Genomic DNA, 15892 nt, shown 5'->3' on the forward strand with positions numbered 1-15892 from the left:
AATTGAGTATCTATTGTGTTTGGATACTTATTTCTTTTGCCCTATTGTTAAGTAAATATTTATTTTTAAGATCTAATGGTATCACTACTTTAAGTGACTGGTTTTATTTAAATGGAAACACTTTATTTGGGCCCAAGAAATATAGTGTTGGGAAGGAGTATATTCCTTAAAAAGATCATTGTCTCTACTATCTTAAACTAGAAGGGAACTTGGAAAGCATCAAATCTTACTCTAACGATTGTATAGATGAGGGAACTGAGGCCTTAGAAGTTAAAGTGACTTATTTAAATTAACACAGGTGGTAGACAGTTAAACACATGCCCTTGGCCTCCAAATTCAATATTTTTTTTTCATTATGTGAATTTACCTTCTAGAGACATGGAGGGAGAAGTGAAATGGAAAAATAGGGTGGAAAAGAGTAAGGAAGCAAGGTGAAACCAACATGGCAAACATGACAACTGGAAGGATGGTTTTACCCTTTTAGAAAAAAATAATGGGATTTAAGAAGAGGAGTGGGTTATAGTAAAAAACAATGAATTCAATTTTGTACATATTAAGTTTGAGATGCCTCCAGGATAGATCAAGTCATTTATGGATGATAAGCATTAGACAAACTCCTCTCTTACCATATTTTTCATTGTAAACAGGGGAGAATGCACAAAGAGAAGAAAATATATAGAAAGACAAGTAGGAGGGATATACACAATTAAGAATTATAAACATGACCATTAATGAGATGAACTCACACTTTAAATTAAAGAGGGTAGCTGACTGATTTAGAAAGTAGACTCCAACAATATGTCGCTTACAAAAAAGAAAATTGAAACAGAGTCACAAAGAATTAAAATGAGGAGTTGATGTAGGATATAGGTAAAAGGTAAACAGTAGGACAGCTAGGTGGCACAGTGGATAAAGCACTGGCCCTGAAGTCAGGAGTACCTGAGTTCAAATCCAGCCTTAGACCAAACACTTGAAACTTACTAGATGTGTGACCCTGGGCAAGTCACTTAACCCCAATTGCCTAAAAATAAAAAAAGTAAAGAGTAAAAGTTACAGTAAAAAGACATATGATGAAAGGAGCCAAGAAGCAGGGAAAATGCCTTTTTCTTAAAGGTATAATAGATGGCAAATAAATAATAATTAAACCATTTGTGCCAAATAGCATAGCATCTAAATATTTACAAAAATACATATTTAGGGAGAAAATGGTAAAATTTCAGTAGTAAGGGACAGCAACATAGCTCTTTCAGATTTAGACAATGCTACTAAAAAGACAATGGAGTATGAAGTCAAGGACCTGAATAAAACTTTAGAAAAATTAGAAATGATAAATCTCTTATAATTGCTGAATTGAAACAAAATATTTCCTATATTCTTTAGCCATGTATTACACATATACAAAAATTGGTTATATCATGGGCATAAAAACCTCACAATAAAAAGTAGAAACACAACAATACTAGAATTTCTCAACTTTCTCATTCTCTTTCATAGATATGTTTCATATCTATGTGCATATGTTTCAATTATCTTCATGGTAGTCTTTTTGCAAATACTTGTCATGACCACTACATTATGAGATGACCTAATGGTCCATGAAATAATATTCCTTGCTGCTATTATATGTATGATATAAACTGACACTACCAACTTTTAAATTTCCTTTCCAAAGTAATTTTGTGATTTCTTTTATTTAGATGTAACTTTTTTCACTTCTCTTTTCATTTTTAGAAAGCAATCAATCAATTAGTAACCATTTATTCAACAGTTTCTATGTGCCAAAAATTGTATCTAGGGATATAAAAATAAAAATTAGAGATTCTGTGCTCTCAACCTTGTATTAATTTGGGAGAAACAACAAGTACATATGCAAAATATACACAATGTAATTTTTTGGGATGACAGTTATATTAGCAGCTGGAAAATTATCAAAGGCCTCAATTAGAAGGTGGCACTTGAGTTGAGTTTTGAAGCAGGCTTGGGATTCTAAGAAGACCTGAGAAGGCAATGCATTCTAGGAATAGAGGGCAGACTTAAAAAGTGTGGAGAAGGCAGATGAAATGTTATGTGTGAGAAACAGCAAAAAAGCTAATATAGCCGAACCATACAAACTATGATGGATAGTAATGTTTAATAAGTCCAGTAAGGTAGCTTTAGAGGCTGATTATCAAGGTCTTTAAATGGCAAAAAAAGTTTGCATTTGGTCTTGAAGGTGATAATAAAAATAATAACTTTATAATAATGGTGTGGCTAGAATTTATGTAGTGTTTAAAATTGCAAAATACTTTATAGAAATTATTTTATCCCATACATTTTTGAGAGGAATAAGCTATTATTATCCCCATTTTTCAGATGAGGAAATAAAATGATTTTTCCTAGGACTACACAACTAATAAATATAGGAGGCTCCATTTGAACTCAGGTCTTTCTAACTCCACATCCAGTGCTTGTCCAGAGAACTACCTTGATGTCTCAAGATAACATCAAAACCCTGGAGTTCATTGAGCAGTGGAGTAACATGTTCAGGCTTGTGCTTTAGGAAAATCCCTTTGGCAGATATTTGGAGAATGGATTTGAGCCATGAAATACTTGAGGCAAGGAGCCAAATTAAAAGGATATTGCAGTGCTCCAGGAAAGATGTAATGACAGCCTTAACTTAGGTGGTAACTACATGGGTGGAGAGAAGAGAGCATACACAAAACTCGTTGAAGTAGAAATGACAAGATTCAGTGATTGACTAAATATATAGGCGAAGAGAATGAGAAATCCAGGATAAGAATGAGGTTGAAAAACTAAGTGGCTGGAGGTACAGTGGTGCTTCCAGTAGTTATATTGAGTTCAGAAGATGGATGGGTTTATGAGGGGAAGTAATAATAAGTTCTGTTTTAGACATACTGTGATTTAGATGACTGCAGAGAAACCAGTTTGCAACGTCCAATGATTAATAAGAAAAATATGATTGACTGATTCGCCTTTTTTGTTTTTTGCTGTGCCATCTTAGGGAGGGGAATTACATCAGATGGAAGAGCTATTAGTTTCAATTAGCATGTCAGAGGCAATAGGATTAAAGATGGTGTTTTCTAAAACTTCAGAAGACATTGTGCAGCATATAGTATACTGCATTTTGAGTTAGAAATTCAAATCACAGCCCTGCCACTAATTACCTATGTGACCCTAGTCAAGGTCTTTGCCCTATATTTGCCTTAATTTCTTCATTTATAAAATGAGTTTCTATCTTTCTTTCAATTACAGTTCAAATACCATCTTCTGTATGATTTTTTTCTGTTTTCCCAACTTCTAGTGCCTCTCTCTCAAATTTCCTTAGATTTAACTGCTTTATATAAATGTGCATGTATATTTAACTTTTTAAATTTTATACATACTTGTTTTCTCCCCCATTAGAATGTAAGTTCTTTGGAGATAGGAATTGTTTCATTCTTTGTACTTGTATTTCTGGTGTCTCGCCCAGTGTTTGGCACATAGTATACACTTAATAAATGTTTCTTGATGGATGGATTGGTTAATTAAGAGATTCTCACTTGATGACTTTTAAGGTACCGTTAAGCTCTAAAAAGATGATCAAATGATGTAGTATTTGTAAAATGCTTACCACAGTGTTTGATACATAGCATGAACTTAAGGCTTGTTTCCTTCCTTCCTTTTCACCTAGAAAACATCTTAACAGAACTTTGAATTGAACTTGTCTTAAATCAAATCTATTGAGAGGCCATGACTCTAGCAGAATAGTTGTATTTAGTTAGAGGATGTTTGACCAGAGACAAGCTCAGAAACCTCTGTGCCTTAGTTTTTTTTAATAAGAAAGTGCATAAGTTGGACAGACTAACTTTTAAGGTATTTTCTTTTTTTTTAATTAATTAATTTTTAGTTTTCAACAATAACTTCCACAAGCTTTTGAGTTTTAAATTTTCTTCCCCTTTATCCCCACTTCCCTCCCCAAGATGGCATGCAATCCGATATAGGCTCTACATATACATTCCTATTAAACACATTTTCACATTAGTCATATTGTAAAGAAGAATTAGAACCAATAGGAGAAACTGAAAGAAAGAGAAAACAAAACAGAAGAAAACTAAGAGCAAATACCATTCTTCAATCTGCATTCAAACTCCATAGTTGTTTCTCTGGATGTGGATAGCATTTTCCATCATGAGACTTTTGGAGATGGCTCAGATCCTTGCTTTGCTGAGAAGAGCTAAGTCTATCAAAGTTAGTCATTGCACAACATGGTTATTACTGTCTATAATGTTTTCCTGGTTCTACTCACTTCACTCAGTATCAGTCCATGTAAGTCTTTCCAGGTTTTTCTGAAGTTCTCCTGCTCATCATTTCTTATAGCACAATAGTATTCTATTACATTCATACACCACAACTTGTTCAGTCATTCCCCAATAGATAGGCATTCCCTCAGTTTCCAATTATTTGCTACCACAAAAAGAGCTGCTATAATATTTTTTTTTTGTATATGTGGGTCCTTTTCCCATTTGTATGATCTCTTTGGAATACAGCCCTAGAAATACTATTGCTGGCTCAAAGTTAAGGTATTTTCCAACTCTCAACCTATAGTGCTCTGTATACTCATGGAACACTGGATGAAGATCCCACATTTAATCATCAGCAATTAAATTAGTACTTACAGGCATTATAAGAAAACACTGATTTTTATCATGCTTTTTCTCACTAATCCCTGGTCCTTGCCAAAAAAAAAAGGGGGGGATCATATAGGACTGAGGTCCTGTTGAATTTCTGTTTTGTTGGTTGTCATGGATATGATAATACTTTTGTTATTAACTGTTTTCATTTTCTTTTTCCAACCAAGTCATTTTAGTTCATGTCATTATTTCCTATCAGGCTAAGATAATAATGCCTCTGAATTCCTACAGCATTTAGTTTCTACACTGTTCATTTAGTATTCAAAACATACCTCTTTAACATAAACTTTAATAAATATGTTCTTCCTTCTTGGATAAATTATATGCTTCTTGGTGTCTTGCAGCAATTAGTAAAATGAAAACTTAGCAATTACTGTGCATTCAGTATAAAAGTGGGCACTCTGTAAATAGTTTGGCTGACAATGTACTGCTTTTGTGCCTGAATTTGACCAGTATAAATGTACAGTAGAAGTCTTGATTTTATTGCTTGAGTCTTATTCTCAATCAATATTTTCCAAAGTAAAAGTGGTCAAGAAATCACTGTCATATATTTAAGCTAATGTGTGGTTATTTATCATCATAGCTCTACAAAGAAGATTTCAAAATAATAATTGAAATTACTGACATTTTATCTTTACTTCACCTTCATTTGCATATTGATCACCCATAAATAGCTATTTTTTCTAATAAAAATAAAAAAGAAAGAAACTGGGAATAAAACAGTTGAGCACAGGTAACCAACACACAAATTATGTCTGTGGGTACAATGTACCCCACCCGTAGCCATGCTCCACTTCCCTGAAAGATGAAAAATATATTCTCTCTGCTCTTTCTTGGAACTAACTTCAATCAAATTACACAAAGCTTTGAGTTGTTGTTTTGCTAAGTCTTTCCATTTTTTATTGTTTTAGTCAGTATGTATCTTGTTTTCCTGCTTTTTTGCCACATTTTAAAAATCTTCCCATATTTCTCTGTATTTTTCATATTCATTATTTTCATGTAACAATACTATTTGTTAATTTATTTAACCACTTATCATTTGATGGGAATCTACTGTTTCCAGTCTCCTGCCTGACAGAGGGATCTAATCAAAGGAAACAAAACTCAAGTCTATGCTCTATACCAAGCATTGTGATAAATCGTGAATTTAATAGCTATTCACTATGAGATCAACAATCTAGCATGTCTTTAGCTCCAACAGCAGTACCAAAATGTGCCAAATGCTGCTATAAAATGTAAAGTTTAATAAAGATATAAGTAGCTTGTATAATACAAAAATGTTGTAACTCAAAGTTATATTCTTTTTCTTACCTTATAATAAATGTTAAGTAATCTCACTAGTTAATTAAAAACAGAAATTCAGTCAATGTTAAACTTATCCATAAAATCAACAACAAAGATTAAAAGCTACATTTGACAATTTCATAGGCTATTTCAATTATTCTTGTTTTTTACCTACAGTGATCATACTAATCAGATTAATTTGCATGTAATATAACATATACATAAATAAATATTTAGTACAATGCATATATAATTATATAATTACTTATAGTACATATTATAGTATAATTTTTAACCTTTACATTATATATGCATACATTATATATATATATATATATTTCCTCTTGAGTAGATAAGACTTACTTTCCAACAAATGAAAGATATTTTATTCTAAACCTTAAAAGGTACACTTGTCAACAATCAATAAGCATTTCTTAATCTCTTAGTATGTGCAAGGCACTATACAAGGTGTTGGACATATAGCTACAAACAAACAATCAGTAATCTCAAGGAGCTTAGATTTGGAAGATTGTTTTAAATGTTATTTGTTAAAATTGGTAGTGAAATGCATAAAGCAAATTATTTCACCAACATTTTGTGCTAAATTACATTATAGTAGAATCATGCAAATTTGAAAATAAACAAATAAATGTTTTTCATTATTTGGACACAATGCAACCCAAGATCCCCACTGAGTTGTAATGTATCCTAATGAATAATGAAAAGAGAATTCACTTCCTTGAGGTTTTGTCTAATTGAATATGTAACTGTAATCTGACCTCATGTCTCAGAAAACTATTTCAATGCCAGCTACATTACAATGTATTATTTCTTAAAATGAGGAGTGGATTTGACTACTGTCTTAAAGTGACAAAATTTCATATAACAGGTAACTACGATTTGCCTTCAGGATTTCAAGTTACATATCTTCTTCCCAAACAAATTTTATGCCAACTTTGATAAATGGTTTACCAAAAAGAGTCAAGATAAACTGACAAATGTTAGAAAAATACACTATAAAATATGAAATATATAATAATAAAAAGTCCTGAAAACATTACATAGTGAAAGCAAGAGTGCAGTAGCCAGAAGGAAGAGCATAGAGGGAAAAAATATCACCTTAATCCCCTGCTAATTCTCACAGATCTGAACTCCCAGTGGAAAAAGAGATATGAAGCTTTCTGGCCTTAGGCATATAAAAAGCAACAAAAAATGAAAAAGGTAATACTAAGTTTCAAGAAAAGCTTGATCTTCAAGTCAATGAAAGGAAATATGGAAAATTCTTATCCTTTCCTACTTCATTATCTGACGAAGGTTACCAGACAAATCACAAATATCAAGGGATTATTTTCAAAGGTAGAATGATTTTAATATCAGATTGAAATGATAATAGTTAATTGGAAAAATAACAAAAGGATACATTAGGATGCCACAGAACAGAAAATATTAGGAATTTCTCATAATTATCACAAGAAGTTGAACTTTTTCTGCCATTTCTGATTTGAAGGATAATAAATAATGAGATTAGAAAAGCAATTTCAGAAAAAAAAAGGTGATACCACTTTTTAAACAACAGAAAAATGCACTAAGGCATAGAGAAGAAAATGAGAAGTTTGCTTTCAAAAAGTAGATTTGAAGAATGAAGTTGTTAAAAGGACACTATTGTCAATAAAATCCAATTGCATTCATTAAGATGTTCTTTTAGAAAAAACACTTATGTAGAGTTTCATCATTTAAATTAAAAAAAATTTAAAGAAAGATTATATAGAAATGGCAACAGTACATTTAAGATAACTTAGATGATATCATAAGTTGAAATTTGGAGGAAAAGAAAAAAAAAAACTAAAGAAGTCTTCCAAACAATTTTGTCAACGTTTTTAAATGACTTGCTACATATTCATTTTGTGTATAATTTTGAACGACAGGGTGGAGGGGATGGAGAGCTAAGAAATTTACCCAATGATAAAGCTACACAGAAAGAAACCATGGGATATTATTCAAGTTGCCTTTGATCTAAAGGATAGCAATGTCATTTGGAAGATAAAAAGAGGCATCATGGAGAATATTTCATGATAAGAAACCTGAATTCTTTGTCTAGCCATCTAATAGATGAAATAGAAGCAGTCCCTCAAGAACAGATGATAAATATCCATCACTTTGAGATAGAAAGGATTACTTACATTCTGGAAGATCTAAAATGAACCTGATTGTCATTCCTATGATGTGAGTCAAAGCAAGAGATAAGAGGAAGTCCAGGAATGCAGAGAAAGACAGAGAGAGACAGAGAAACAGGGACAATGCCACCTTTACCCCCAATCAAGAGTGCTGGGAATTTCATTAAGAACTATCTACACTACAGAATGGAAAGTAGATTGTAGGGAACAATTTCTTTTTGCTTATGTATTACTTTGGGGAAGCATTTAATAGCATGAAGCCTGATTCCTAAGGCATATTCATTCCCTCAGCTTACCTGCTTGACTCATAAAGTCATAGAATTTTGAAAATGGAAACAATCTTAGGAAGTCAAAGCTGCAATCTTCCCTGAAATACCTTTGCCAGTCTAAAGTAAATCAACACACATTAAGCATCTGCTATGTACCACGCACTGTTCTAAGCTAAGCACTGAAGAGTATAAGGAAGGGAGAGAAAAAAGCATTCCAGCTTTCAAGGAGATCACAGTATAATGGGCTTTGTTAAATTGACATGTGACTGCTGAGTGATACTTTCAGTGACAGACAGATCATTACTCTGTGAGGCATCATATTTCAGTTTGTCCAGCTCAAACAAACAAATAAAAAACCCTTGTATTTATACATTGATACTTATTATTATGGATCACACCTTTTCTAATTACTTACATTTTCAAAGGAATGGAATAGGTAGCAGGGAAAGGGAGGGAGAGAGGGAGGGAAGGGGGGGAGAGAGAGAGAGAATGACTGAAACACAGGGAAAAAAAGGTGCCAAATAATTATAGAGCCTTAAAAAACAGAAAGCAGCAGCATGCATATATATATATATATATATATATATATATATACACCTCTACAGACACATTCATACATATATACACATGTGTATATTTTATATATCTATATATCACCTTCCCTTAACTCAAACAGTAACCACTCTGTTGCAACTTTTCTTTAGTTCATACTTGGACTATTGAATTAACCTTCAGTTAGATCTCTGTCCTTGAAGTCTATTCCCTCTTCCAATCCATCCTTCACTCAGCTTCTTAAGTAATTTTACTAAAGCACACTTCTGACAATGTCACCTCCATGCCCAATAAACTTCAGAGTCTCCTTTTATCAAAACATCAAATATTTAAGGACATTTAAAGCCTTTTATAACCTGGACCTTCCCTATTTTCTGATCTTTTTACACTGAGTACCTCTTCAAGGACAATTGTCCAACAATAGTAATCTACTTTCTGTTTTCACACATGACACTCATTGTCTATTCTCCATACCTCGAATGTGTAACTCTCACTCCTCACTTTAGCCTTTAAATTCTTTTAAGACACAGTTTGAGGACTCTACATAAGCTTTTTGCTACCACCACCAAACCAACTCTATACCTTCCCACTAGGATTACTTACCATTTATACTGAATATATATTGAATGTACATAGTTATTGCTATGTTGTCTCACCTGTTAGAATGCTTGTTCATTGAGGACAGAAGTTTAATTTTGTCATTTCCTATCTCTAGCCCTAAGCACAGTGTTTGGTCTGTAGTAGGTTCTTAAGAAATTCTTGCTAACTAAATGACTGATTACACTATGTCATGACAGAAGAAAAAGTCACATAAATGAATTAATAGATTCATTGTACTGTTAAAGGACATTAAATTAGCAACTTACACTGCTCTAATACACTGCTAACTCACATTTACTTTCAGTCAATTGAAATATCCAGATCTTCTTAACATCATCATTACCACCTTCACTATCACCATCACCATCACCACCACCACCATCATCATGATCAATAACAATGACGATAACAGCTTCAACAACTATTTATTAAGCACTTACTATGTATCAGGTATGTTGATAAATGCTGTTAATACAAAGGAAGGCAAAAAACAAACAAACGAAAAAAAAAATCACCACCACCCCTCATCAAGGAACTCACAGTCTAATGGGAGAGAAAACACGTAAACAACTGTTTAAAAATAAGATATATACAGAATAAACTGAGGGTAGACTCAGAGGAAAAACAGTAAGATTAAGGAAGCCTGGAAAGGCATTAGCAGTCAGTGAGGGGATCAAACATAATTTTTTTCCCCTTCATTCCCCCATATTTTACTTTTCTGATTAATTCATTTTTTCAAACAAGTGAGAGAACCTATGAAGTAAAGGCCAACGTGTTTATGTTATCTGGGCATGCAAAAAGCATTATGAGGTCACTGATTGTGAGGGAAAATATTTTCACAGGAGATAAAACACACAATTCACTGGTTCTGATTTTTCTATACTTACTAGAATGAATTTTAAAAAGAGATTGTAAAATCCAAGTCAAGATGTTAGACACCAAAATTTATATGCTAGATGAATCTGGAAAATATCTTTAATTTTATTTTCCCACATCCTTCTTCTCAATGGACTAACACTAATTTGAAACAATTCAGTATGCTGGATATTAAGTTGGAAATAAATTTAGGGAGGCTGCTTTATTTAAAGAAACCAAAGTATAGAATTTAATGTCTTTTGAAATTTAATGTTATTTCTACCAAGTACAATAGAAGTTAACTCTAAACCAGAAAATTGAAAAATTAAAATAAGGAGGCACAGCACTTACACACATTACTTAACACATACACTGTTAGTGTGCCAAAACTGTCTCAACTACAGTTTATCAAATATAATATTATCAACTATAAAGTATAAATATAAGCTTGTCAAACAATCAAATATTATCAAATAAATTGAACTAGAGATTCTGATTCATGGTGACAAATTTAACAGAGACTTGGTGGAATAAAATGCATGTGTTGATTTTAACTATATAAAGATATATCTCATTCTAAGGAAATAGGAAAGGGCAAAAGAAGGAAGCGAATCACTGTATATTAAGAAAAAATGGAAGGAAATGCAGGAACCACTGTGGGAGGAATCATTGCAAAGAAAATTTGGGTAAAGCCCAGTGGAAACATAAACATAAAATTAGTAATATTGAAATATAAGATAAAAATATATATGATTGGGGAAAGGAATTACATATTTTGTAGAGTCTTGAAAACTAGTGATAGGACACTTCAATCATATAGACATGTTAATACTTCCTTTTTGCCTAAAAAGTATAGCAATTAATATTTTTTCTGACATAACTTGATTATTTCATACTTCAAAAGGTGGAACAAGCAACTAGGGGAAAGTCTATTTGGAATCTGATTCTTACCAACAAGAAAAAACTCATTTTTGGTGTGAAAATGACGGGAACCTTTAGGAGCAGTCATCAATTAATTATAAAGTTTGTGACAGAAAAGTAAAGGAAACTCATAGATATATTTGCAAAATGGATTTGATGATTATAGATTTGAAAAAGTTTATGGTAACTTAACTGAAAGAGGAAAGATAAATAGAATTGCCTGTATAAAATTCCACAGGGAAATTAAAGTGGAATGGGATGCTCTCAAAAAAGAAATTCTGAAAATACAAAGAGAAATCATTCTGATGAGAAGGAAAGAGAGATGTCTAAATTTACCAAGTTAAATACAGAAGAAAGTAAGGAAACAACTTTAGTTTTTGAAAAAAAACAACTACAAACTATGAGGAAAAGAGCAAATAACAGATAACATGAATACAAAAGCATATAGTAGATTAAAAGGATATTATCAGGAGTGCTGAAGCTCAGAATGAGTTGAGGCTTGCAAAGAAGCTTAAGGTCATCATAAATGCTTTGAAAAAAGATATGTTGAAGATAAAAGGCTAATCAAAGGCTTTGCTTATGGTGAATGGGACAATAATGACAGAAACAAGGCAGAACTACTCAAGTGTTATTTGGCTTTTGTGTTCTTCACCATGGAGAATGTAAGATAGAGTCTAGTTGTCCTTGATGTGCTCAAGTTCCCAGGCCCAAAAGAATTAAATCTCTCTGTGAGAATACTGGCATTATAATTTCTGAGCCACTCGTAGTGACATTGCAAAAGCAAACTATGATTATACTTTTTTTTTCAGAAAAGGAGAGAATGGAAACTACCCCAATTGTAAATCAGCGAGTTTGACCTTGATTCTGGTAAACCTTTTGAATGTGCTACTAAGGACAGTTTTTAAACATCTTCAAAAAAAAAAAAGACTGCTCACAGAAGTGATCATGATTTCATCAAGAAAAGATCATGCCAAACTAACTTTATTCTCTATGTAGACAGGGAGACTACACACTCAGCAGAAAAGGAAAATATTAAAGAAATCATTTAAGTAGTTTTCAGCAAAGCATTTGATAAAAGTTTTGTGCATTATTCTCATAGAAAAGAAAGGGAGAAGTGAGCTAGATAATTGTGGAATCCCTATAATTTGGAACAAGTTGAACAGATACATCATTATGTTCTGGTATTAAATAGGAAGGAAGACCCTGGTAGAATGTCCCAGGAATTTAGTTTGTTCATGTTCTGTTTGAAACTTTTTTTTCAATTACTTGGATAAAAGCATAAGTTTATGCTGATGAAAATTTTAGTTTACATAAACCTGGAAGGGATAACTAACACAGTGGAAAAACAGAATCGGGATTCCAAAACAACTTGGTAGGTGAAAACATTGAGTCCAATAGGATAAAATACAATTGAATAGGGGCCAAACTAAAGTCTTGAATCTGGGCACAAAGGAACATCACCATATGTAAACTGTAGAGGATGTATTGTTGACAATTGGTTATCTGAAAAAAAAAATCTAGGCTTTGAAAACTTAATTTCAAGTTCTATATAAATCAGTGTTGTGACATGGTAGCCAAGATAACTCGTGAGTGACCCTCAGCAGACTCAAGTAAGTTATAGGAATGCAAAAGGGAGAGTTTTACTATAGTTTTACTATATTCTGCCCTGGTCAGAAAATATCTTGAGTATTTTGTTGAGGTCTACAGTAGAAACTACATTTGAGAAATGACACTAATAAGTTGGAGAATACCCAGAGGAGGAGAACCAGGAGATTAAAGGATTTCAAGTAGATGCTGAATGAAGGCAGTGAGGTGGCATAGTGGATAGGTTTCTGAATCCGGAATTAAGAAGACCTAAGTTCATATATTTCCTCAGACACTAACTAGCTATGTTACCCTATGCAAGTTACTTAACTTCCACCTGCCTCAGTTGCCTCCCTTAAAAAAATGAGGATAATAATAGTACTTACCTTCCAAGGTTTTGTGAAGATAAAATGAGATGTCATTTACAACATGGTTTATAAGCTTTAAAATGCTACATAAATTCTAAGTATTATGTTGTTGTGAAAGATAAAGGACTTGTAGACATTTAACCTGGGGTAGAGAAAACTTAAGGGAAACAATATAGTAGTCTTCAAGTACTTATAGAGCTACCATGTAGCAGAGATTAGGTTTGTTATTCTTGGCCTGAAGGGGTGCAACTAGAAAAACTGGAAAGAAGTGAAAATTAACACAATCTTAATGAGAAGGGAAAATAGTCTAAATAGTTAACAAAAATAGAATATGTTAATTGAAAAGTCTGTGAATTTCTGCTCAATTGAGCTCTTCAACCAAATCCTATATTATTCCTTGTCAGATACATTGCCCCAAAGATTTTTTTTTTCAGGTATGAGTTGAACTCTATGATTCTTCTATTCCATGGTTGCTCCAACTGCTCCTCTACCATCCATATTTAATGCCTCTGCTGGTGGACAAGGGGAACATTAAAACTCAGTCAGATCTAAAGTTATACTAACCTGCCAGCTGAGTATCATTTCATTTCACAGATGATTCAGCTAACCATTGACTGAGACCTCTCTCACTTCACTCCCCTACAGTACAGACACCAGTGGTATACCTCAAGGGAACTTGAAGTTTTCTGGCACACAAAAGGTTTTCCACAATTGCAGTGAATGTGTCCATTGGAAAAGGGGATTGTGATTGGGAAAAATAGTATAGTCACAATCTCTTCATTCAGATATATGAATACTGAAACTCCATGAGGGGACTCAGTAACAGGCTATTATTAAAGATAACTAAAAAAAAGATGGAGATCCCTCAATAGTTCCAATGAGCTGGTAATTTCTAGCAATTGGCTTTGGATTGGAAGAAGTTTATCTTCTTGCTGTAGTGAGGTATCAAAATTTCTGGGTCTTAATCTAAACTCATTCTTAGCAATACCTGAGGTCATTCCAACAATCTTACCAGTAGCTTGCCTGGCTTTGTGACTATTGACAGTTTCAATAAAAGGAACTTTTTGGCTCACATTATGAGGATAATTCATAAATTTTCAACTTGTCTGTTATAGACATTCCTCTGGTCAAAATGGCAGATCTTATCATAAGTTTAAAAGCAAAAAGGTCAAGGAAATGAAAAAAAAAATTATTACCCAGTGATTTAATCGATATAGAAAAAGATAGTAATTCTCTTCCATACAGCCTCACATACAAACAAATCAATTTTATACTGTTTGGTGGTCTAAATTATTAGACAATTATCTTAACATTCCAATTTACTTTTCCTGTGGAGAAAGAGATTCTGGATTAGAAAGCATTATCACATGGAGCTGTGGATAAAATTATATTTTAAAAATTCATTCTTATCATCAATCAATCAATGAATATCTAAGGGAATACAAAGACATGAATAAAATAGTCCTGACTCTCATGCAGTTCACATTCTATCAAGGTGGACAAGTCAGTGTGTGTATGTGTGTGTGTGTGTGTATGTGTGCATGTGTGTGTGTGTGTATGATATAATCTATATGTAAACAAGCTAAACAAGGTTGAAGGTAACTGACAGGCCTCAAACCTGGTAGGTGGATGTCTACACCTAAGCACATGAAGATTTCCTTCAGCAGAATGGGTGAATGATAACAATTTGTTCCAAAGACCAAGAAAGCAGCTGAAACAGGCACTGTGGACTTCATAGAGCTTGGACAGACATGAAAGGTGTCAAGGTCATTCATAGCATCCCAGTTCATCATTGTTTGTCATAACTTTTGTCTTGCCACTGGACTTTGATGACTCTGGAAGACAGAGTAAAACTGAAGACTATGCAATTCTGCCTTACTTAAATCCAATTCATGTAAAATTCAAGATGTCATGCCATGATGTCTTTATTCCTCTTTGAAAACAAAGGATGAACAACAATGGCTATAAACAAAAAAAAATGTAAAACTAACATAGCATAATTGAGAAGGGAACTAGTAAGTAAAAGGAATCAGTGGAGGCTTGACATACAAGGTAGTGCTTGAAGTAAATGAAGCAGAATTGCAGTGACTCAAAAGAAATGTGAGATGTGCAAATTTAGATAAATCTTCACTCTAGACATTCATATAGACTATTTGTGCTCAACCTTGGGTAGAACCTTTGAAGCCAGGTTGGTTTGATCAACCACAGTCTGATATACTGTATTTTGACTTCAACATAGTGAAGTCATTTTGGTCCTCTTCAAGAACAAAAGACAACAACTGACCAATCAAGCACTTGAAATAAAATGTGAGGGAAAATAGGGATTTTCTGGGAAAAGTAAGGAGGCTGTGAATCCCAGGAATGGGGGATAGCCTGAGCAAAGTTACAAACACATGTGATAGAGTGTCATACGGGAAAAACAACAAGAAATTACTTTGGATAAACTATACTTGAAAATTATGGTCTTGAAGTTATTGTATCTATAGATGTTTATTATGTTGCTATAGAGGTAGATATAGATGAAGCTGTAAAGTAAGAAAATGAGCTATAGAGATGGAAATAAAGAAAAAAAGAAAGAAAGAAAGAAAGAAAGAAAGAAAGAAAGAAAGAAAGAA

Source organism: Vombatus ursinus, unplaced genomic scaffold, assembly GCF_900497805.2.
Source record: "Vombatus ursinus unplaced genomic scaffold, bare-nosed wombat genome assembly UNPS02014812.1, whole genome shotgun sequence".
Lineage (NCBI taxonomy): Eukaryota > Metazoa > Chordata > Mammalia > Diprotodontia > Vombatidae > Vombatus > Vombatus ursinus.